The following is a 25,446-nucleotide window of genomic DNA, read 5'->3' on the forward strand; positions in this document are numbered from 1 at the left end:
TGAAGACGACCCGTTGTTGCCCCACCTCCATGAGGGACGCTTGACGACTGAGAGCCTGCACCCTAATTCGGGAGAGATCGTCGGCCGTTACGGATTGCACAACTCCACTCCCCTGACTACCACTTCGGGATTTACAGAGCACTGAAGATACTTACACAACTTGGTAGGTGTCGCAACTGAAGTTCTTGGAGCTAAGGCAGGACAGGAAGTCCCTGGAGACTGCTGGCAAGAATGGTCTCAGCCTTCCCTGGAACCAGTCAGTAATGAAGCTGACATCTGTCAGTTGTGCGGCGCTGAATTTGTTGACTTTCACCTCTCCGATGGCATCGAGAATACTGGACTCAGGCTGATGGCCACTGAGGTTCTGTGAAAGCAAAGGGACATATCTCAATGTAGAGCCCAGAGACAGCACTTCATCTCCTGTTCCAGCAAGCCGGGGTGTCACTCACATTGTTGGAGTACGCTGACAGAGCAACCTCCAGAACTCCCGCCACTTTCTGGAAAAAAAGCTTCCACGTCTCTGCGCTGCTGTTCATGCTGCTCGGCACTTTGCAAGTCAGCAGCGTGACGAGAGCATCAGAGGACAGGGATGATGCGACCTTTAAAAGAGTGGACAGATTTGTGCAGTCAGAGAACCAGGACTCTTTGCAAAGACAGGCTTTCAGGTGCACCGTTCATTGAAGACTTACCGAAGAGCAGGCATAATAAGAGATGGTGAAGTCGCACAGCTGATCCGAGGAAGGAGGCTGGCTCCCGGGTCGACCACTGCAAGGGACAAGACCATGTTATCCATTGTCACCACTTTAAAGCCTATCTCTGTTCTCAGCAGGCACCAAACCGATACTCACCTGTTGACACCTCCACACAGCTTCACCTCTGCAAAGCAAACAAACATAAAAAACAAAAGATGAGGTCTAGATTTTACTAGCCATCTCATGATTTTATCACAAACTGATGAAAATCTATCAATCGCAAACTAGCATCCTGTGATCTGACTCACCATCCACTATTGTCTCTTTGCACTGGTGAGAAGGAAGACAAGGCAAGAAAATATAAGAAAACCATTATGTACAGCTTGTAATGGGCTTGAACTGTACCCATAAACCATGTACGATAATGAAGTACTTACGAAACCCACAGGACGAGGAGGCGTGCAGCCTGAGGGGAAAACCAAGACAAACAAGATTTCTGTCAATGGGAGGCCACTTGCAAATTGCTTACATTCACTTGCATTTGGTAAGAACTCTTTTGGTTGACCAAAGAACAACACTGTGATCTTTACGTATTTGAAGAGAGCTGGTCAGGCCATACCTTCTGGTGGTGACTGTCGAAGTTCGTCTATGCTTGACTTCAGCTCCGCTCCAACTGCAGATGGGAGAACCACCAAAGCGTTCTCCAGGCCTTTCAATCTGTGGAGACGTGCAAAAATGGAAAAGCTCAACATTTACTTCTACTCACTGAATAAAGACAAGAAACCAAGGGAGCCGGATTGTTTACATTGCATCGTAAGAGTCGCAGGTGAGGTTGGCGGGGATCACCACCAAAACTGAAGGACGGAAGCTGGCCAGCAGGACCACCAGATTAATTTGGAACCACAGCTCATAGTCACTGGTTTGGAAGAGAGGGAATTTGGGAGCCAGAGCCGTCAAAGTCAGGTTCAGTATTGTGTCCCGGACGTCCGCGTTTGTGATGTAGGTGATGTTTTCCTGAGAGGGGAGGGTGGGGGAAGAGACACATTCAGCACCACGATAGGACCCTCTAGAACAACCTGCTTGCTCGCAAGCAGCACATTCTTAGTCTAAGCCATTATAGATAAATTGCATTAAAAAGGGGGGATAAATTGAAAAAAGACTCACCTCTTTGCTGACCTCCACGAACATTTCAAAGAATTTCTCTAGCTGCGTCTCATCTGGGGCTTTCAGGATGCTGCTCAACACCTCCTTCACCACGGTCACATTTTCAAGAGCACCGGTGGACGGATCCAACAGGAGCTCTGCTTTCTGGTCAGGTGACAGGGATTCCAAAGCTGCCAGCTAAGGTGAACAAAACCCAGACACAAAGCAAATAACGCATGACTGTTGGTGACTTGCGGTCTTCCTAAAGACATATAAAAAAATAAAAATAAAAGAGAAACAACCAAAAATCACTTCCAGCCAAAGGTTGAAAGGAGAAACATAATAAAAATAGGTTATTTACCCCACTGATGTTCAGCTCCTTGAGGTCTGTGTAATTGGCCACCGTGGAGAATAGACCCAAGTTGATGTCAAGCCACTCAGCATCGTTTCCAATGTCCTTTCTGCAATCTGTTTTTCAAAATAGGGGTGGAAGAAGATCAGCCTGTGTCGGTGCACTGCTATGAAGCCGACACACAAAAACCCTGACCTGTCAGCTTAAACAAAACCAGCAACGCACGCCACCCGGCAACATAGAGGTGCCGGGAAAGCACGTCCTGGAAGGTCTACCTGGACTGTTGAATCGCACGGCAAATTGCTTCAGGTGCTCCACCAGAACCCTGGTTATCTCCTGCCTCCTGGTGAATGTCATTTTATAGAAGACATCTCCCATTCCCTCAACGCTGCAACGGAAAGGCACAGAAGGGTGTTAAGGTGGTCATGTCGATGAAGATCGACAAGCATCCTTTCTCCACATTCAGGCACTCACATCACATGGTAGTTGGTGCAGTTGATGTCAGCTGTGACCTTAAGCAGCATTTCTGCTGTGAAACTGGGGAGGACAGGGATGAGCTTCTCGGTGAACCACACTTCCCAGTCATGAGCCACAAATTCCGGGAACTTCAGTTCAATGATCACGAAGGTTCGGTTCATCATCACGTCTCTCACATCAGGGGCGATATCGGGAATCTGCAGGGATAAAACACCGGGAGTGTTAATGGCACTGCGTGAAAGTAGCGTTCTTTGGGCTAGTCTTCATGGCTTCCACGCGACCTCTGTCAGACACTTTGACTCATTGACTTGCCTCAGCAGATGCGGTTAGAGTCGTCAGAAACTCCTCCACGTTCTTGAAAGCATTGCCATTCTCCAGGCGGTCAAACACAGCGACGATCTGATTGGTGTTGTTCAACGCTCCGGAGCTCAGTGTCAGTTCAGCTACTTGGCTGGGGCTCAGCAGCGCCAACGATGCAAACTGAAGCACAACATGGACAGCAGATGGTATAGCACAGGCCGTTTACTTCAAATCAAAAATACAGTCATAAAAAGATGACGATTCACAAGGTCAACTGGAGCGAACCAAAGGGTACTCACGCTTGAGAAATTTTCATTCAGCCTTTGGAGATCCTCCAAGGTAGCGTAGACGGAGAAGTTGCCAAAGTTCTTCTCCAGCCAGTCAGCGCTGCTTGTAGTATTGGCAAGACAGGAAGGATCTGGATTGAACATTGAGGGAATTAGAACACCACTTAACTGGCAAAACACCCGTGACAAGCCGAGACGCTGAAGGATGCCTAAGGAACTACAACATGACGGGTGGCAACTCAAGACATTGACAGGGCTTAAAGTACCTGATAGGTCATCTCTCGAGAGGAAGGGATTGACAAATTCAGTGAAGACGACCCGTTGTTGCCCCACCTCCATGAGGGACGCTTGACGACTGAGAGCCTGCACCCTAATTCGGGAGAGATCGTCGGCCGTTACGGATTGCACAACTCCACTCCCCTGACTACCACTTCGGGATTTACAGAGCACTGAAGATACTTACACAACTTGGTAGGTGTCGCAACTGAAGTTCTTGGAGCTAAGGCAGGACAGGAAGTCCCTGGAGACTGCTGGCAAGAATGGTCTCAGCCTTCCCTGGAACCAGTCAGTAATGAAGCTGACATCTGTCAGTTGTGCGGCGCTGAATTTGTTGACTTTCACCTCTCCGATGGCATCGAGAATACTGGACTCAGGCTGATGGCCACTGAGGTTCTGTGAAAGCAAAGGGACATATCTCAATGTAGAGCCCAGAGACAGCACTTCATCTCCTGTTCCAGCAAGCCGGGGTGTCACTCACATTGTTGGAGTACGCTGACAGAGCAACCTCCAGAACTCCCGCCACTTTCTGGAAAAAAAGCTTCCACGTCTCTGCGCTGCTGTTCATGCTGCTCGGCACTTTGCAAGTCAGCAGCGTGACGAGAGCATCAGAGGACAGGGATGATGCGACCTTTAAAAGAGTGGACAGATTTGTGCAGTCAGAGAACCAGGACTCTTTGCAAAGACAGGCTTTCAGGTGCACCGTTCATTGAAGACTTACCGAAGAGCAGGCATAATAAGAGATGGTGAAGTCGCACAGCTGATCCGAGGAAGGAGGCTGGCTCCCGGGTCGACCACTGCAAGGGACAAGACCATGTTATCCATTGTCACCACTTTAAAGCCTATCTCTGTTCTCAGCAGGCACCAAACCGATACTCACCTGTTGACACCTCCACACAGCTTCACCTCTGCAAAGCAAACAAACATAAAAAACAAAAGATGAGGTCTAGATTTTACTAGCCATCTCATGATTTTATCACAAACTGATGAAAATCTATCAATCGCAAACTAGCATCCTGTGATCTGACTCACCATCCACTATTGTCTCTTTGCACTGGTGAGAAGGAAGACAAGGCAAGAAAATATAAGAAAACCATTACGTACAGCTTGTAATGGGCTTGAACTGTACCCATAAACCATGTACGATAATGAAGTACTTACGAAACCCACAGGACGAGGAGGCATGCAGCCTGAGGGGAAAACCAAGACAAACAAGATTTCTGTCAATGGGAGGCCACTTGCAAATTGCTTACATTCACTTGCATTTGGTAAGAACTCTTTTGGTTGACCAAAGAACAACACTGTGATCTTTACGTATTTGAAGAGAGCTGGTCAGGCCATACCTTCTGGTGGTGACTGTCGAAGTTCGTCTATGCTTGACTTCAGCTCCGCTCCAACTGCAGATGGGAGAACCACCAAAGCGTTCTCCAGGCCTTTCAATCTGTGGAGACGTGCAAAAATGGAAAAGCTCAACATTTACTTCTACTCACTGAATAAAGACAAGAAACCAAGGGAGCCGGATTGTTTACATTGCATCGTAAGAGTCGCAGGTGAGGTTGGCGGGGATCACCACCAAAACTGAAGGACGGAAGCTGGCCAGCAGGACCACCAGATTAATTTGGAACCACAGCTCATAGTCACTGGTTTGGAAGAGAGGGAATTTGGGAGCCAGAGCCGTCAAAGTCAGGTTCAGTATTGTGTCCCGGACGTCCGCGTTTGTGATGTAGGTGATGTTTTCCTGAGAGGGGAGGGTGGGGGAAGAGACACATTCAGCACCACGATAGGACCCTCTAGAACAACCTGCTTGCTCGCAAGCAGCACATTCTTAGTCTAAGCCATTATAGATAAATTGCATTAAAAAGGGGGGATAAATTGAAAAAAGACTCACCTCTTTGCTGACCTCCACGAACGTTTCAAAGAATTTCTCTAGCTGCGTCTCATCTGGGGCTTTCAGGATGCTGCTCAACACCTCCTTCACCACGGTCACATTTTCAAGAGCACCGGTGGACGGATCCAACAGGAGCTCTGCTTTCTGGTCAGGTGACAGGGATTCCAAAGCTGCCAGCTAAGGTGAACAAAACCCAGACACAAAGCAAATAACGCATGACTGTTGGTGACTTGCGGTCTTCCTAAAGACATATAAAAAAAATAAAAATAAAAGAGAAACAACCAAAAATCACTTCCAGCCAAAGGTTGAAATGAGAAACATAATAAAAATAGGTTATTTACCCCACTGATGTTCAGCTCCTTGAGGTCTGTGTAATTGGCCACCGTGGAGAATAGACCCAAGTTGATGTCAAGCCACTCAGCATCGTTTCCAATGTCCTTTCTGCAATCTGTTTTTCAAAATAGGGGTGGAAGGAGATCAGCCTGTGTCGGTGCACTGCTATGAAGCCGACACACAAAAACCCTGACCTGTCAGCTTAAACAAAACCAGCAACGCACGCCACCCGGCAACATAGAGGTGCCGGGAAAGCACGTCCTGGAAGGTCTACCTGGACTGTTGAATCGCACGGCAAATTGCTTCAGGTGCTCCACCAGAACCCTGGTTATCTCCTGCCTCCTGGTGAATGTCATTTTATAGAAGACATCTCCCATTCCCTCAACGCTGCAACGGAAAGGCACAGAAGGGTGTTAAGGTGGGCATGTCGATGAAGATCGACAAGCATCCTTTCTCCACATTCAGGCACTCACATCACATGGTAGTTGGTGCAGTTGATGTCAGCTGTGACCTTAAGCAGCATTTCTGCTGTGAAACTGGGGAGGACAGGGATGAGCTTCTCGGTGAACCACACTTCCCAGTCATGAGCCACAAATTCCGGGAACTTCAGTTCAATGATCACGAAGGTTCGGTTCATCATCACGTCTCTCACATCAGGGGCGATATCGGGAATCTGCAGGGATAAAACACCGGGAGTGTTAATGGCACTGCGTGAAAGTAGCGTTCTTTGGGCTAGTCTTCATGGCTTCCACGCGACCTCTGTCAGACACTTTGACTCATTGACTTGCCTCAGCAGATGCGGTTAGAGTCGTCAGAAACTCCTCCACGTTCTTGAAAGCATTGCCATTCTCCAGGCGGTCAAACACAGCGACGATCTGATTGGTGTTGTTCAACGCTCCGGAGCTCAGTGTCAGTTCAGCTACTTGGCTGGGGCTCAGCAGCGCCAACGATGCAAACTGAAGCACAACATGGACAGCAGATGGTATAGCACAGGCCGTTTACTTCAAATCAAAAATACAGTCATAAAAAGATGACGATTCACAAGGTCAACTGGAGCGAACCAAAGGGTACTCACGCTTGAGAAATTTTCATTCAGCCTTTGGAGATCCTCCAAGGTAGCGTAGACAGAGAAGTTGCCAAAGTTCTTCTCCAGCCAGTCAGCGCTGCTTGTAGTATTGGCAAGACAGGAAGGATCTGGATTGAACATTGAGGGAATTAGAACACCACTTAACTGGCAAAACACCCGTGACAAGCCGAGACGCTGAAGGATGCCTAAGGAACTACAACATGACGGGTGGCAACTCAAGACATTGACAGGGCTTAAAGTACCTGATAGGTCATCTCTCGAGAGGAAGGGATTGACAAATTCAGTGAAGACGACCCGTTGTTGCCCCACCTCCATGAGGGACGCTTGACGACTGAGAGCCTGCACCCTAATTCGGGAGAGATCGTCGGCCGTTACGGATTGCACAACTCCACTCCCCTGACTACCACTTCGGGATTTACAGAGCACTGAAGATACTTACACAACTTGGTAGGTGTCGCAACTGAAGTTCTTGGAGCTAAGGCAGGACAGGAAGTCCCTGGAGACTGCTGGCAAGAATGGTCTCAGCCTTCCCTGGAACCAGTCAGTAATGAAGCTGACATCTGTCAGTTGTGCGGCGCTGAATTTGTTGACTTTCACCTCTCCGATGGCATCGAGAATACTGGACTCAGGCTGATGGCCACTGAGGTTCTGTGAAAGCAAAGGGACATATCTCAATGTAGAGCCCAGAGACAGCACTTCATCTCCTGTTCCAGCAAGCCGGGGTGTCACTCACATTGTTGGAGTACGCTGACAGAGCAACCTCCAGAACTCCCGCCACTTTCTGGAAAAAAAGCTTCCACGTCTCTGCGCTGCTGTTCATGCTGCTCGGCACTTTGCAAGTCAGCAGCGTGACGAGAGCATCAGAGGACAGGGATGATGCGACCTTTAAAAGAGTGGACAGATTTGTGCAGTCAGAGAACCAGGACTCTTTGCAAAGACAGGCTTTCAGGTGCACCGTTCATTGAAGACTTACCGAAGAGCAGGCATAATAAGAGATGGTGAAGTCGCACAGCTGATCCGAGGAAGGAGGCTGGCTCCCGGGTCGACCACTGCAAGGGACAAGACCATGTTATCCATTGTCACCACTTTAAAGCCTATCTCTGTTCTCAGCAGGCACCAAACCGATACTCACCTGTTGACACCTCCACACAGCTTCACCTCTGCAAAGCAAACAAACATAAAAAACAAAAGATGAGGTCTAGATTTTACTAGCCATCTCATGATTTTATCACAAACTGATGAAAATCTATCAATCGCAAACTAGCATCCTGTGATCTGACTCACCATCCACTATTGTCTCTTTGCACTGGTGAGAAGGAAGACAAGGCAAGAAAATATAAGAAAACCATTACGTACAGCTTGTAATGGGCTTGAACTGTACCCATAAACCATGTACGATAATGAAGTACTTACGAAACCCACAGGACGAGGAGGCGTGCAGCCTGAGGGGAAAACCAAGACAAACAAGATTTCTGTCAATGGGAGGCCACTTGCAAATTGCTTACATTCACTTGCATTTGGTAAGAACTCTTTTGGTTGACCAAAGAACAACACTGTGATCTTTACGTATTTGAAGAGAGCTGGTCAGGCCATACCTTCTGGTGGTGACTGTCGAAGTTCGTCTATGCTTGACTTCAGCTCCGCTCCAACTGCAGATGGGAGAACCACCAAAGCGTTCTCCAGGCCTTTCAATCTGTGGAGACGTGCAAAAATGGAAAAGCTCAACATTTACTTCTACTCACTGAATAAAGACAAGAAACCAAGGGAGCCGGATTGTTTACATTGCATCGTAAGAGTCGCAGGTGAGGTTGGCGGGGATCACCACCAAAACTGAAGGACGGAAGCTGGCCAGCAGGACCACCAGATTAATTTGGAACCACAGCTCATAGTCACTGGTTTGGAAGAGAGGGAATTTGGGAGCCAGAGCCGTCAAAGTCAGGTTCAGTATTGTGTCCCGGACGTCCGCGTTTGTGATGTAGGTGATGTTTTCCTGAGAGGGGAGGGTGGGGGAAGAGACACATTCAGCACCATGATAGGACCCTCTAGAACAACCTGCTTGCTCGCAAGCAGCACATTCTTAGTCTAAGCCATTATAGATAAATTGCATTAAAAAGGGGGGATAAATTGAAAAAAGACTCACCTCTTTGCTGACCTCCACGAACGTTTCAAAGAATTTCTCTAGCTGCGTCTCATCTGGGGCTTTCAGGATGCTGCTCAACACCTCCTTCACCACGGTCACATTTTCAAGAGCACCGGTGGAAGGATCCAACAGGAGCTCTGCTTTCTGGTCAGGTGACAGGGATTCCAAAGCTGCCAGCTAAGGTGAACAAAACCCAGACACAAAGCAAATAACGCATGACTGTTGGTGACTTGCGGTCTTCCTAAAGACATATAAAAAAAATAAAAATAAAAGAGAAACAACCAAAAATCACTTCCAGCCAAAGGTTGAAAGGAGAAACATAATAAAAATAGGTTATTTACCCCACTGATGTTCAGCTCCTTGAGGTCTGTGTAATTGGCCACCGTGGAGAATAGACCCAAGTTGATGTCAAGCCACTCAGCATCGTTTCCAATGTCCTTTCTGCAATCTGTTTTTCAAAATAGGGGTGGAAGAAGATCAGCCTGTGTCGGTGCACTGCTATGAAGCCGACACACAAAAACCCTGACCTGTCAGCTTAAACAAAACCAGCAACGCACGCCACCCGGCAACATAGAGGTGCCGGGAAAGCACGTCCTGGAAGGTCTACCTGGACTGTTGAATCGCACGGCAAATTGCTTCAGGTGCTCCACCAGAACCCTGGTTATCTCCTGCCTCCTGGTGAATGTCATTTTATAGAAGACATCTCCCATTCCCTCAACGCTGCAACGGAAAGGCACAGAAGGGTGTTAAGGTGGGCATGTCGATGAAGATCGACAAGCATCCTTTCTCCACATTCAGGCACTCACATCACATGGTAGTTGGTGCAGTTGATGTCAGCTGTGACCTTAAGCAGCATTTCTGCTGTGAAACTGGGGAGGACAGGGATGAGCTTCTCGGTGAACCACACTTCCCAGTCATGAGCCACAAATTCCGGGAACTTCAGTTCAATGATCACGAAGGTTCGGTTCATCATCACGTCTCTCACATCAGGGGCGATATCGGGAATCTGCAGGGATAAAACACCGGGAGTGTTAATGGCACTGCGTGAAAGTAGCGTTCTTTGGGCTAGTCTTCATGGCTTCCACGCGACCTCTGTCAGACACTTTGACTCATTGACTTGCCTCAGCAGATGCGGTTAGAGTCGTCAGAAACTCCTCCACGTTCTTGAAAGCATTGCCATTCTCCAGGCGGTCAAACACAGCGACGATCTGATTGGTGTTGTTCAACGCTCCAGAGCTCAGTGTCAGTTCAGCTACTTGGCTGGGGCTCAGCAGCGCCAACGATGCAAACTGAAGCACAACATGGACAGCAGATGGTATAGCACAGGCCGTTTACTTCAAATCAAAAATACAGTCATAAAAAGATGACGATTCACAAGGTCAACTGGAGCGAACCAAAGGGTACTCACGCTTGAGAAATTTTCATTCAGCCTTTGGAGATCCTCCAAGGTAGCGTAGACGGAGAAGTTGCCAAAGTTCTTCTCCAGCCAGTCAGCGCTGCTTGTAGTATTGGCAAGACAGGAAGGATCTGGATTGAACATTGAGGGAATTAGAACACCACTTAACTGGCAAAACACCCGTGACAAGCCGAGACGCTGAAGGATGCCTAAGGAACTACAACATGACGGGTGGCAACTCAAGACATTGACAGGGCTTAAAGTACCTGATAGGTCTTCTCTCGAGAGGAAGGGATTGACAAATTCAGTGAAGACGACCCGTTGTTGCCCCACCTCCATGAGGGACGCTTGACGACTGAGAGCCTGCACCCTAATTCGGGAGAGATCGTCGGCCGTTACGGATTGCACAACTCCACTCCCCTGACTACCACTTCGGGATTTACAGAGCACTGAAGATACTTACACAACTTGGTAGGTGTCGCAACTGAAGTTCTTGGAGCTAAGGCAGGACAGGAAGTCCCTGGAGACTGCTGGCAAGAATGGTCTCAGCCTTCCCTGGAACCAGTCAGTAATGAAGCTGACATCTGTCAGTTGTGCGGCGCTGAATTTGTTGACTTTCACCTCTCCGATGGCATCGAGAATACTGGACTCAGGCTGATGGCCACTGAGGTTCTGTGAAAGCAAAGGGACATATCTCAATGTAGAGCCCAGAGACAGCACTTCATCTCCTGTTCCAGCAAGCCGGGGTGTCACTCACATTGTTGGAGTACGCTGACAGAGCAACCTCCAGAACTCCCGCCACTTTCTGGAAAAAAAGCTTCCACGTCTCTGCGCTGCTGTTCATGCTGCTCGGCACTTTGCAAGTCAGCAGCGTGACGAGAGCATCAGAGGACAGGGATGATGCGACCTTTAAAAGAGTGGACAGATTTGTGCAGTCAGAGAACCAGGACTCTTTGCAAAGACAGGCTTTCAGGTGCACCGTTCATTGAAGACTTACCGAAGAGCAGGCATAATAAGAGATGGTGAAGTCGCACAGCTGATCCGAGGAAGGAGGCTGGCTCCCGGGTCGACCACTGCAAGGGACAAGACCATGTTATCCATTGTCACCACTTTAAAGCCTATCTCTGTTCTCAGCAGGCACCAAACCGATACTCACCTGTTGACACCTCCACACAGCTTCACCTCTGCAAAGCAAACAAACATAAAAAACAAAAGATGAGGTCTAGATTTTACTAGCCATCTCATGATTTTATCACAAACTGATGAAAATCTATCAATCGCAAACTAGCATCCTGTGATCTGACTCACCATCCACTATTGTCTCTTTGCACTGGTGAGAAGGAAGACAAGGCAAGAAAATATAAGAAAACCATTACGTACAGCTTGTAATGGGCTTGAACTGTACCCATAAACCATGTACGATAATGAAGTACTTACGAAACCCACAGGACGAGGAGGCGTGCAGCCTGAGGGGAAAACCAAGACAAACAAGATTTCTGTCAATGGGAGGCCACTTGCAAATTGCTTACATTCACTTGCATTTGGTAAGAACTCTTTTGGTTGACCAAAGAACAACACTGTGATCTTTACGTATTTGAAGAGAGCTGGTCAGGCCATACCTTCTGGTGGTGACTGTCGAAGTTCGTCTATGCTTGACTTCAGCTCCGCTCCAACTGCAGATGGGAGAACCACCAAAGCGTTCTCCAGGCCTTTCAATCTGTGGAGACGTGCAAAAATGGAAAAGCTCAACATTTACTTCTACTCACTGAATAAAGACAAGAAACCAAGGGAGCCGGATTGTTTACATTGCATCGTAAGAGTCGCAGGTGAGGTTGGCGGGGATCACCACCAAAACTGAAGGACGGAAGCTGGCCAGCAGGACCACCAGATTAATTTGGAACCACAGCTCATAGTCACTGGTTTGGAAGAGAGGGAATTTGGGAGCCAGAGCCGTCAAAGTCAGGTTCAGTATTGTGTCCCGGACGTCCGCGTTTGTGATGTAGGTGATGTTTTCCTGAGAGGGGAGGGTGGGGGAAGAGACACATTCAGCACCACGATAGGACCCTCTAGAACAACCTGCTTGCTCGCAAGCAGCACATTCTTAGTCTAAGCCATTATAGATAAATTGCATTAAAAAGGGGGGATAAATTGAAAAAAGACTCACCTCTTTGCTGACCTCCACGAACGTTTCAAAGAATTTCTCTAGCTGCGTCTCATCTGGGGCTTTCAGGATGCTGCTCAACACCTCCTTCACCACGGTCACATTTTCAAGAGCACCGGTGGACGGATCCAACAGGAGCTCTGCTTTCTGGTCAGGTGACAGGGATTCCAAAGCTGCCAGCTAAGATGAACAAAACCCAGACACAAAGCAAATAACGCATGACTGTTGGTGACTTGCGGTCTTCCTAAAGACATATAAAAAAAATAAAAATAAAAGAGAAACAACCAAAAATCACTTCCAGCCAAAGGTTGAAAGGAGAAACATAATAAAAATAGGTTATTTACCCCACTGATGTTCAGCTCCTTGAGGTCTGTGTAATTGGCCACCGTGGAGAATAGACCCAAGTTGATGTCAAGCCACTCAGCATCGTTTCCAATGTCCTTTCTGCAATCTGTTTTTCAAAATAGGGGTGGAAGAAGATCAGCCTGTGTCGGTGCACTGCTATGAAGCCGACACACAAAAACCCTGACCTGTCAGCTTAAACAAAACCAGCAACGCACGCCACCCGGCAACATAGAGGTGCCGGGAAAGCACGTCCTGGAAGGTCTACCTGGACTGTTGAATCGCACGGCAAATTGCTTCAGGTGCTCCACCAGAACCCTGGTTATCTCCTGCCTCCTGGTGAATGTCATTTTATAGAAGACATCTCCCATTCCCTCAACGCTGCAACGGAAAGGCACAGAAGGGTGTTAAGGTGGGCATGTCGATGAAGATCGACAAGCATCCTTTCTCCACATTCAGGCACTCACATCACATGGTAGTTGGTGCAGTTGATGTCAGCTGTGACCTTAAGCAGCATTTCTGCTGTGAAACTGGGGAGGACAGGGATGAGCTTCTCGGTGAACCACACTTCCCAGTCATGAGCCACAAATTCCGGGAACTTCAGTTCAATGATCACGAAGGTTCGGTTCATCATCACGTCTCTCACATCAGGGGCGATATCGGGAATCTGCAGGGATACAACACCGGGAGTGTTAATGGCACTGCGTGAAAGTAGCGTTCTTTGGGCTAGTCTTCATGGCTTCCACGCGACCTCTGTCAGACACTTTGACTCATTGACTTGCCTCAGCAGATGCGGTTAGAGTCGTCAGAAACTCCTCCACGTTCTTGAAAGCATTGCCATTCTCCAGGCGGTCAAACACAGCGACGATCTGATTGGTGTTGTTCAACGCTCCGGAGCTCAGTGTCAGTTCAGCTACTTGGCTGGGGCTCAGCAGCGCCAACGATGCAAACTGAAGCACAACATGGACAGCAGATGGTATAGCACAGGCCGTTTACTTCAAATCAAAAATACAGTCATAAAAAGATGACGATTCACAAGGTCAACTGGAGCGAACCAAAGGGTACTCACGCTTGAGAAATTTTCATTCAGCCTTTGGAGATCCTCCAAGGTAGCGTAGACGGAGAAGTTGCCAAAGTTCTTCTCCAGCCAGTCAGCGCTGCTTGTAGTATTGGCAAGACAGGAAGGATCTGGATTGAACATTGAGGGAATTAGAACACCACTTAACTGGCAAAACACCCGTGACAAGCCGAGACGCTGAAGGATGCCTAAGGAACTACAACATGACGGGTGGCAACTCAAGACATTGACAGGGCTTAAAGTACCTGATAGGTCATCTCTCGAGAGGAAGGGATTGACAAATTCAGTGAAGACGACCCGTTGTTGCCCCACCTCCATGAGGGACGCTTGACGACTGAGAGCCTGCACCCTAATTCGGGAGAGATCGTCGGCCGTTACGGATTGCACAACTCCACTCCCCTGACTACCACTTCGGGATTTACAGAGCACTGAAGATACTTACACAACTTGGTAGGTGTCGCAACTGAAGTTCTTGGAGCTAAGGCAGGACAGGAAGTCCCTGGAGACTGCTGGCAAGAATGGTCTCAGCCTTCCCTGGAACCAGTCAGTAATGAAGCTGACATCTGTCAGTTGTGCGGCGCTGAATTTGTTGACTTTCACCTCTCCGATGGCATCGAGAATACTGGACTCAGGCTGATGGCCACTGAGGTTCTGTGAAAGCAAAGGGACATATCTCAATGTAGAGCCCAGAGACAGCACTTCATCTCCTGTTCCAGCAAGCCGGGGTGTCACTCACATTGTTGGAGTACGCTGACAGAGCAACCTCCAGAACTCCCGCCACTTTCTGGAAAAAAAGCTTCCACGTCTCTGCGCTGCTGTTCATGCTGCTCGGCACTTTGCAAGTCAGCAGCGTGACGAGAGCATCAGAGGACAGGGATGATGCGACCTTTAAAAGAGTGGACAGATTTGTGCAGTCAGAGAACCAGGACTCTTTGCAAAGACAGGCTTTCAGGTGCACCGTTCATGGAAGACTTACCGAAGAGCAGGCATAATAAGAGATGGTGAAGTTGCACAGCTGATCCGAGGAAGGAGGCTGGCTCCCGGGTCGACCACTGCAAGGGACAAGACCATGTTATCCATTGTCACCACTTTAAAGCCTATCTCTGTTCTCAGCAGGCACCAAACCGATACTCACCTGTTGACACCTCCACACAGCTTCACCTCTGCAAAGCAAACAAACATAAAAAAACAAAAGATGAGGTCTAGATTTTACTAGCCATCTCATGATTTTATCACAAACTGATGAAAATCTATCAATCGCAAACTAGCATCCTGTGATCTGACTCACCATCCACTATTGTCTCTTTGCACTGGTGAGAAGGAAGACAAGGCAAGAAAATATAAGAAAACCATTACGTACAGCTTGTAATGGGCTTGAACTGTACCCATAAACCATGTACGATAATGAAGTACTTACGAAACCGACAGGACGAGGAGGCGTGCAGCCTGAGGGGAAAACCAAGACAAACAAGATTTCTGTCAATGGGAGGCCACTTGCAAATTGCTTACATTCACTTGCATTTGGTAAGAACTCTTTTGGTTGACCAAAGAACAACACTGCGATCTTTACGTATTTGAAGAGAGCTGGTCAGGCCATACCTTCTGGTGGTGACTGTCGAAGTTCGTCTATGCTTGACTTCAGCTCCGCTCCAACTGCAGATGGGAGAACCACCAAAGCGTTCTCCAGGCCTTTCAATCTGTGGAGACGTGCAAAAATGGAAAAGCTCAACATTTACTTCTACTCACTGAATAAAGACAAGAAACCAAGGGAGCCGGATTGTTTACATTGCATCGTAAGAGTCGCAGGTGAGGTTGGCGGGGATCACCACCAAAACTGAAGGACGGAAGCTGGCCAGCAGGACCACCAGATTAATTTGGAACCACAGCTCATAGTCACTGGTTTGGAAGAGAGGGAATTTGGGAGCCAGAGCCGTCAAAGTCAGGTTCAGTATTGTGTCCCGGACGTCCGCGTTTGTGATGTAGGTGATGTTTTCCTGAGAGGGGAGGGTGGGGGAAGAGACACATTCAGCACCACGATAGGATCCTCTAGAACAACCTGCTTGCTCGCAAGCAGCACATTCTTAGTCTAAGCCATTATAGATAAATTGCATTAAAAAGGGGGGATAAATTGAAAAAAGACTCACCTCTTTGCTGACCTCCACGAACGTTTCAAAGAATTTCTCTAGCTGCGTCTCATCTGGGGCTTTCAGGATGCTGCTCAACACCTCCTTCACCACGGTCACATTTTCAAGAGCACCGGTGGACGGATCCAACAGGAGCTCTGCTTTCTGGTCAGGTGACAGGGATTCCAAAGCTGCCAGCTAAGGTGAACAAAACCCAGACACAAAGCAAATAACGCATGACTGTTGGTGACTTGCGGTCTTCCTAAAGACATATAAAAAAAATAAAAATAAAAGAGAAACAACCAAAAATCACTTCCAGCCAAAGGTTGAAAGGAGAAACATAATAAAAATAGGTTATTTACCCCACTGATGTTCAGCTCCTTGAGGTCTGTGTAATTGGCCACCGTGGAGAATAGACCCAAGTTAATGTCAAGCCACTCAGCATCGTTTCCAATGTCCTTTCTGCAATCTGTTTTTCAAAATAGGGGTGGAAGAAGATCAGCCTGTGTCGGTGCACTGCTATGAAGCCGACACACAAAAACCCTGACCTGTCAGCTTAAACAAAACCAGCAACGCACGCCACCCGGCAACATAGAGGTGCCGGGAAAGCACGTCCTGGAAGGTCTACCTGGACTGTTGAATCGGACGGCAAATTGCTTCAGGTGCTCCACCAGAACCCTGGTTATCTCCTGCCTCCTGGTGAATGTCATTTTGTAGAAAACATCTCCCATTCCCTCAACGCTGCAACGGAAAGGCACAGAAGGGTGTTAAGGTGGGCATGTCGATGAAGATCGACAAGCATCCTTTCTCCACATTCAGGCACTCACATCACATGGTAGTTGGTGCAGTTGATGTCAGCTGTGACCTTAAGCAGCATTTCTGCTGTGAAACTGGGGAGGACAGGGATGAGCTTCTCGGTGAACCACACTTCCCAGTCATGAGCCACAAATTCCGGGAACTTCAGTTCAATGATCACGAAGGTTCGGTTCATCATCACGTCTCTCACATCAGGGGCGATATCGGGAATCTGCAGGGATAAAACACCGGGAGTGTTAATGGCACTGCGTGAAAGTAGCGTTCTTTGGGCTAGTCTTCATGGCTTCCACGCGACCTCTGTCAGACACTTTGACTCATTGACTTGCCTCAGCAGATGCGGTTAGAGTCGTCAGAAACTCCTCCACGTTCTTGAAAGCATTGCCATTCTCCAGGCGGTCAAACACAGCGACGATCTGATTGGTGTTGTTCAACGCTCCGGAGCTCAGTGTCAGTTCAGCTACTTGGCTGGGGCTCAGCAGCGCCAACGATGCAAACTGAAGCACAACATGGACAGCAGATGGTATAGCACAGGCCGTTTACTTCAAATCAAAAATACAGTCATAAAAAGATGACGATTCACAAGGTCAACTGGAGCGAACCAAAGGGTACTCACGCTTGAGAAATTTTCATTCAGCCTTTGGAGATCCTCCAAGGTAGCGTAGACGGAGAAGTTGCCAAAGTTCTTCTCCAGCCAGTCAGCGCTGCTTGTAGTATTGGCAAGACAGGAAGGATCTGGATTGAACATTGAGGGAATTAGAACACCACTTAACTGGCAAAACACCCGTGACAAGCCGAGACGCTGAAGGATGCCTAAGGAACTACAACATGACGGGTGGCAACTCAAGACATTGACAGGGCTTAAAGTACCTGATAGGTCATCTCTCGAGAGGAAGGGATTGACAAATTCAGTGAAGACGACCCGTTGTTGCCCCACCTCCATGAGGGACGCTTGACGACTGAGAGCCTGCACCCTAATTCGGGAGAGATCGTCGGCCGTTACGGATTGCACAACTCCACTCCCCTGACTACCACTTCGGGATTTACAGAGCACTGAAGATACTTACACAACTTGGTAGGTGTCGCAACTGAAGTTCTTGGAGCTAAGGCAGGACAGGAAGTCCCTGGAGACTGCTGGCAAGAATGGTCTCAGCCTTCCCTGGAACCAGTCAGTAATGAAGCTGACATCTGTCAGTTGTGCGGCGCTGAATTTGTTGACTTTCACCTCTCCGATGGCATCGAGAATACTGGACTCAGGCTGATGGCCACTGAGGTTCTGTGAAAGCAAAGGGACATATCTCAATGTAGAGCCCAGAGACAGCACTTCATCTCCTGTTCCAGCAAGCCGGGGTGTCACTCACATTGTTGGAGTACGCTGACAGAGCAACCTCCAGAACTCCCGCCACTTTCTGGAAAAAAAGCTTCCACGTCTCTGCGCTGCTGTTCATGCTGCTCGGCACTTTGCAAGTCAGCAGCGTGACGAGAGCATCAGAGGACAGGGATGATGCGACCTTTAAAAGAGTGGACAGATTTGTGCAGTCAGAGAACCAGGACTCTTTGCAAAGACAGGCTTTCAGGTGCACCGTTCATGGAAGACTTACCGAAGAGCAGGCATAATAAGAGATGGTGAAGTCGCACAGCTGATCCGAGGAAGGAGGCTGGCTCCCGGGTCGACCACTGCAAGGGACAAGACCATGTTATCCATTGTCACCACTTTAAAGCCTATCTCTGTTCTCAGCAGGCACCAAACCGATACTCACCTGTTGACACCTCCACACAGCTTCACCTCTGCAAAGCAAACAAACATAAAAAACAAAAGATGAGGTCTAGATTTTACTAGCCGTCTCATGATTTTATCACAAACTGATGAAAATCTATCAATCGCAAACTAGCATCCTGTGATCTGACTCACCATCCACTATTGTCTCTTTGCACTGGTGAGAAGGAAGACAAGGCAAGAAAATATAAGAAAACCATTACGTACAGCTTGTAATGGGCTTGAACTGTACCCCTAACCCATGTACGATAATGAAGTACTTACGAAACCCACAGGACGAGGAGGCGTGCAGCCTGAGGAGAAAACCAAGACAAACAAGATTTCTGTCAATGGGAGGCCACTAGCAAATTGCTTACATTCACTTGCATTTGGTAAGAACTCTTTTGGTTGACCAAAGAACAACACTGCGATCTTTACGTATTTGAAGAGAGCTGGTCAGGCCATACCTTCTGGTGGTGACTGTCGAAGTTCGTCTATGCTTGACTTCAGCTCCGCTCCAACTGCAGATGGGAGAACCACCAAAGCGTTCTCCAGGCCTTTCAATCTGTGGAGACGTGCAAAAATGGAAAAGCTCAACATTTACTTCTACTCACTGAATAAAGACAAGAAACCAAGACAGCTGGATTGTTTACATTGCATCGTAAGAGTCGCAGGTGAGGTTGGCGGGGATCACCACCAAAACTGAAGGACGGAAGCTGGCCAGCAGGACCACCAGATTAATTTGGAACCACAGCTCATAGTCACTGGTTTGGAAGAGAGGGAATTTGGGAGCCAGAGCCATCAAAGTCAGGTTCAGTATTGTGTCCCGGACGTCCGCGTTTGTGATGTAGGTGATGTTTTCCTGAGAGGGGAGGGTGGGGGAAGAGACACATTCAGCACCACGATAGGACCCTCTAGAACAACCTGCTTGCTCGCAAGCAGCACATTCTTAGTCTAAGCCATTATAGATAAATTGCATTAAAAAGGGGGGATAAATTGAAAAAAGACTCACCTCTTTGCTGACCTCCACGAACGTTTCAAAGAATTTCTCTAGCTGCGTCTCATCTGGGGCTTTCAGGATGCTGCTCAACACCTCCTTCACCACGGTCACATTTTCAAGAGCACCGGTGGACGGATCCAACAGGAGCTCTGCTTTCTGGTCAGGTGACAGGGATTCCAAAGCTGCCAGCTAAGATGAACAAAACCCAGACACAAAGCAAATAACGCATGACTGTTGGTGACTTGCGGTCTTCCTAAAGACATATAAAAAAAAAAAAAAAAAAAGAGAAACAACCAAAAATCACTTCCAGCCAAAGGTTGAAAGGAGAAACATAATAAAAATAGGTTATTTACCCCACTGATGTTCAGCTCCTTGAGGTCTGTGTAATTGGCCACCGTGGAGAATAGACCCAAGTTGATGTCAAGCCACTCAGCATCGTTTCCAATGTCCTTTCTGCAATCTGTTTTTCAAAATAGGGGTGGAAGAAGATCAGCCTGTGTCGGTGCACTGCTATGAAGCCGACACACAAATACCCTGACCTGTCAGCTTAAACAAAACCAGCAACGCACGCCACCCGGCAACATAGAGGTGCCGGGAAAGCACGTCCTGGAAGGTCTACCTGGACTGTTGAATCGGACGGCAAATTGCTTCAGGTGCTCCACCAGAACCCTGGTTATCTCCTGCCTCCTGGTGAATGTCATTTTGTAGAAAACATCTCCCATTCCCTCAACGCTGCAACGGAAAGGCACAGAAGGGTGTTAAGGTGGGCATGTCGATGAAGATCGACAAGCATCCTTTCTCCACATTCAGGCACTCACATCACATGGTAGTTGGTGCAGTTGATGTCAGCTGTGACCTTAAGCAGCATTTCTGCTGTGAAACTGGGGAGGACAGGGATGAGCTTCTCGGTGAACCACACTTCCCAGTCATGAGCCACAAATTCCGGGAACTTCAGTTCAATGATCACGAAGGTTCGGTTCATCATCACGTCTCTCACATCAGGGGCGATATCGGGAATCTGCAGGGATAAAACACCGGGAGTGTTAATGGCACTGCGTGAAAGTAGCGTTCTTTGGGCTAGTCTTCATGGCTTCCACGCGACCTCTGTCAGACACTTTGACTCATTGACTTGCCTCAGCAGATGCGGTTAGAGTCGTCAGAAACTCCTCCACGTTCTTGAAAGCATTGCCATTCTCCAGGCGGTCAAACACAGCGACGATCTGATTGGTGTTGTTCAACGCTCCGGAGCTCAGTGTCAGTTCAGCTACTTGGCTGGGGCTCAGCAGCGCCAACGAGGCAAACTGAAGCACAACATGGACAGCAGATGGTATAGCACAGGCCGTTTACTTCAAATCATAAATACAGTCATAAAAAAATGACGATTCACAAGGTCAACTGGAGCGAACCAAAGGGTACTCACGCTTGAGAAATTTTCATTCAGCCTTTGGAGATCCTCCAAGGTAGCGTAGACGGAGAAGTTGCCAAAGTTCTTCTCCAGCCAGTCAGCGCTGCTTGTAGTATTGGCAAGACAGGAAGGATCTGGATTGAACATTGAGGGAATTAGAACACCACTTAACTGGCGAAACACCCGTGACAAGCCAAGACGCTGAAGGATGCCTAAGGAACTACAACATGACGGGTGGCAACTCAAGACATTGACAGGGCTTAAAGTACCTGATAGGTCATCTCTCGAGAGGAAGGGATTGACAAATTCAGTGAAGACGACCTGTTGTTGCCCCACCTCCATGAGGGACGCTTGACGACTGAGAGCCTGCACCCTAATTCGGGAGAGATCGTCGGCCGTTACGGATTGCACAACTCCACTCCCCTGACTACCACTTCGGGATTTACAGAGCACTGAAGATACTTACACAACTTGGTAGGTGTCGCAACTGAAGTTCTTGGAGCTAAGGCAGGACAGGAAGTCCCTGGAGACTGCTGGCAAGAATGGTCTCAGCCTTCCCTGGAACCAGTCAGTAATGAAGCTGACATCTGTCAGTTGTGCGGCGCTGAATTTGTTGACTTTCACCTCTCCGATGGCATCGAGAATACTGGACTCAGGCTGATGGCCACTGAGGTTCTGTGAAAGCAAAGGGACATATCTCAATGTAGAGCCCAGAGACAGCACTTCATCTCTTGTTCCAGCAAGCCGGGGTGTCACTCACATTGTTGGTGTACGCTGACAGAGCAACCTCCAGAACTCCCGCCACTTTCTGGAAAAAAAGCTTCCACGTCTCTGCGCTGCTGTTCATGCTGCTCGGCACTTTGCAAGTCAGCAGCGTGACGAGAGCATCAGAGGACAGGGATGATGCGACCTTTAAAAGAGTGGACAGATTTGTGCAGTCAGAGAACCAGGACTCTTTGCAAAGACAGGCTTTCAGGTGCACCGTTCATGGAAGACTTACCGAAGAGCAGGCATAATAAGAGATGGTGAAGTCGCACAGCTGATCCGAGGAAGGAGGCTGGCTCCCGGGTCGACCACTGCAAGGGACAAGACCATGTTATCCATTGTCACCACTTTAAAGCCTATCTCTGTTCTCAGCAGGCACCAAACCGATACTCACCTGTTGACACCTCCACACAGCTTCACCTCTGCAAAGCAAACAAACATAAAAAACAAAAGATGAGGTCTAGATTTTACTAGCCGTCTCATGATTTTATCACAAACTGATGAAAATCTATCAATCGCAAACTAGCATCCTGTGATCTGACTCACCATCCACTATTGTCTCTTTGCACTGGTGAGAAGGAAGACAAGGCAAGAAAATATAAGAAAACCATTACGTACAGCTTGTAATGGGCTTGAACTGTACCCATAACCCATGTACGATAATGAAGTACTTACGAAACCCACAGGACGAGGAGGCGTGCAGCCTGAGGAGAAAACCAAGACAAACAAGATTTCTGTCAATGGGAGGCCACTTGCAAATTGCTTACATTCACTTGCATTTGGTAAGAACTCTTTTGGTTGACCAAAGAACAACACTGCGATCTTTACGTATTTGAAGAGAGCTGGTCAGGCCATACCTTCTGGTGGTGACTGTCGAAGTTCGTCTATGCTTGACTTCAGCTCCGCTCCAACTGCAGATGGGAGAACCACCAAAGCGTTCTCCAGGCCTTTCAATCTGTGGAGACGTGCAAAAATGGAAAAGCTCAACATTTACTTCTACTCACTGAATAAAGACAAGAAACCAAGACAGCTGGATTGTTTACATTGCATCGTAAGAGTCGCAGGTGAGGTTGGCGGGGATCACCACCAAAACTGAAGGACGGAAGCTGGCCAGCAGGACCACCAGATTAATTTGGAACCACAGCTCATAGTCACTGGTTTGGAAGAGAGGGAATTTGGGAGCCAGAGCCGTCAAAGTCAGGTTCAGTATTGTGTCCCGGACGTCCGCGTTTGTGATGTAGGTGATGTTTTCCTGAGAGGGGAGGGTGGGGGAAGAGACACATTCAGCACCACGATAGGACCCTCTAGAACAACCTGCTTGCTCGCAAGCAGCACATTCTTAGTCTAAGCCATTATAGATAAATTGCATTAAAAAGGGGGGATAAATTGAAAAAAGACTCACCTCCTTGCTGACCTCCACGAACGTTTCAAAGAATTTCTCTAGCTGCGTCTCATCTGGGGCTTTCAGGATGCTTCTCAACACCTCCTTCACCACGGTCACATTTTCAAGAGCACCGGTGGACGGATCCAACAGGAGCTCTGCTTTCTGGTCAGGTGACAGGGATTCCAAAGCTGCCAGCTAAGGTGAACAAAACCCAGACACAAAGCAAATAACGCATGACTGTTGGTGACTTGCGGTCTTCCTAAAGACATATAAAAAAAATAAAAATAAAAGAGAAACAACCAAAAATCACTTCCAGCCAAAGGTTGAAAGGAGAAACATAATAAAAATAGGTTATTTACCCCACTGATGTTCAGCTCCTTGAGGTCTGTGTAATTGGCCACCGTGGAGAATAGACCCAAGTTGATGTCAAGCCACTCAGCATCGTTTCCAATGTCCTTTCTGCAATCTGTTTTTCAAAATAGGGGTGGAAGAAGATCAGCCTGTGTCGGTGCACTGCTATGAAGCCGACACACAAAAACCCTGACCTGTCAGCTTAAACAAAACCAGCAACGCACGCCACCCGGCAACATAGAGATGCCGGGAAAGCACGTCCTTGAAGGTCTACCTGGACTGTTGAATCGCACGGCAAATTGCTTCAGGTGCTCCACCAGAACCCTGGTTATCTCCTGCCTCCTGGTGAATGTCATTTTATAGAAGACATCTCCCATTCCCTCAACGCTGCAACGGAAAGGCACAGAAGGGTGTTAAGGTGGGCATGTCGATGAAGATCGACAAGCATCCTTTCTCCACATTCAGGCACTCACATCACATGGTAGTTGGTGCAGTTGATGTCAGCTGTGACCTTAAGCAGCATTTCTGCTGTGAAACTGGGGAGGACAGGGATGAGCTTCTCGGTGAACCACACTTCCCAGTCATGAGCCACAAATTCTGGGAACTTCAGTTCAATGATCACGAAGGTTTGGTTCATCATCACGTCTCTCACATCAGGGGCGATATCGGGAATCTGCAGGGATAAAACACCGGGAGTGTTAATGGCACTGCGTGAAAGTAGCGTTCTTTGGGCTAGTCTTCATGGCTTCCACGCGACCTCTGTCAGACACTTTGACTCATTGACTTGCCTCAGCAGATGCGGTTAGAGTCGTCAGAAACTCCTCCACGTTCTTGAAAGCATTGCCATTCTCCAGGCGGTCAAACACAGCGACGATCTGATTGGTGTTGTTCAACGCTCCGGAGCTCAGTGTCAGTTCAGCTACTTGGCTGGGGCTCAGCAGCGCCAACGATGCAAACTGAAGCACAACATGGACAGCAGATGGTATAGCACAGGCCGTTTACTTCAAATCAAAAATACAGTCATAAAAAGATGACGATTCACAAGGTCAACTGGAGCGAACCAAAGGGTACTCACGCTTGAGAAATTTTCATTCAGCCTTTGGAGATCCTCCAAGGTAGCGTAGACGGAGAAGTTGCCAAAGTTCTTCTCCAGCCAGTCAGCGCTGCTTGTAGTATTGGCAAGACAGGAAGGATCTGGATTGAACATTGAGGGAATTAGAACCCCACTTAACTGGCAAAACACCCGTGACAAGCCGAGACGCTGAAGGATGCCTAAGGAACTACAACATGACGGGTGGCAACTCAAGACATTGACAGGGCTTAAAGTACCTGATAGGTCTTCTCTCGAGAGGAAGGGATTGACAAATTCAGTGAAGACGACCCGTTTTTGCCCCACCTCCATGAGGGACGCTTGACGACTGAGAGCCTGCACCCTAATTCGGGAGAGATCGTCGGCCGTTACGGATTGCACAACTCCACTCCCCTGACTACCACTTCGGGATTTACAGAGCACTGAAGATACTTACACAACTTGGTAGGTGTCGCAACTGAAGTTCTTGGAGCTAAGGCAGGACAGGAAGTCCCTGGAGACTGCTGGCAAGAATGGTCTCAGCCTTCCCTGGAACCAGTCAGTAATGAAGCTGACATCTGTCAGTTGTGCGGCGCTGAATTTGTTGACTTTCACCTCTCCGATGGCATCGAGAATACTGGACTCAGGCTGATGGCCACTGAGGTTCTGTGAAAGCAAAGGGACATATCTCAATGTAGAGCCCAGAGACAGCACTTCATCTCCTGTTCCAGCAAGCCGGGGTGTCACTCACATTGTTGGAGTACGCTGACAGAGCAACCTCCAGAACTCCCGCCACTTTCTGGAAAAAAAGCTTCCACGTCTCTGCGC

The sequence above is a fragment of the Carassius carassius genome, chromosome 7 (genome assembly GCF_963082965.1).
Source record: "Carassius carassius chromosome 7, fCarCar2.1, whole genome shotgun sequence".
In the NCBI taxonomy this organism is placed as follows: Eukaryota; Metazoa; Chordata; class Actinopteri; order Cypriniformes; family Cyprinidae; genus Carassius; species Carassius carassius.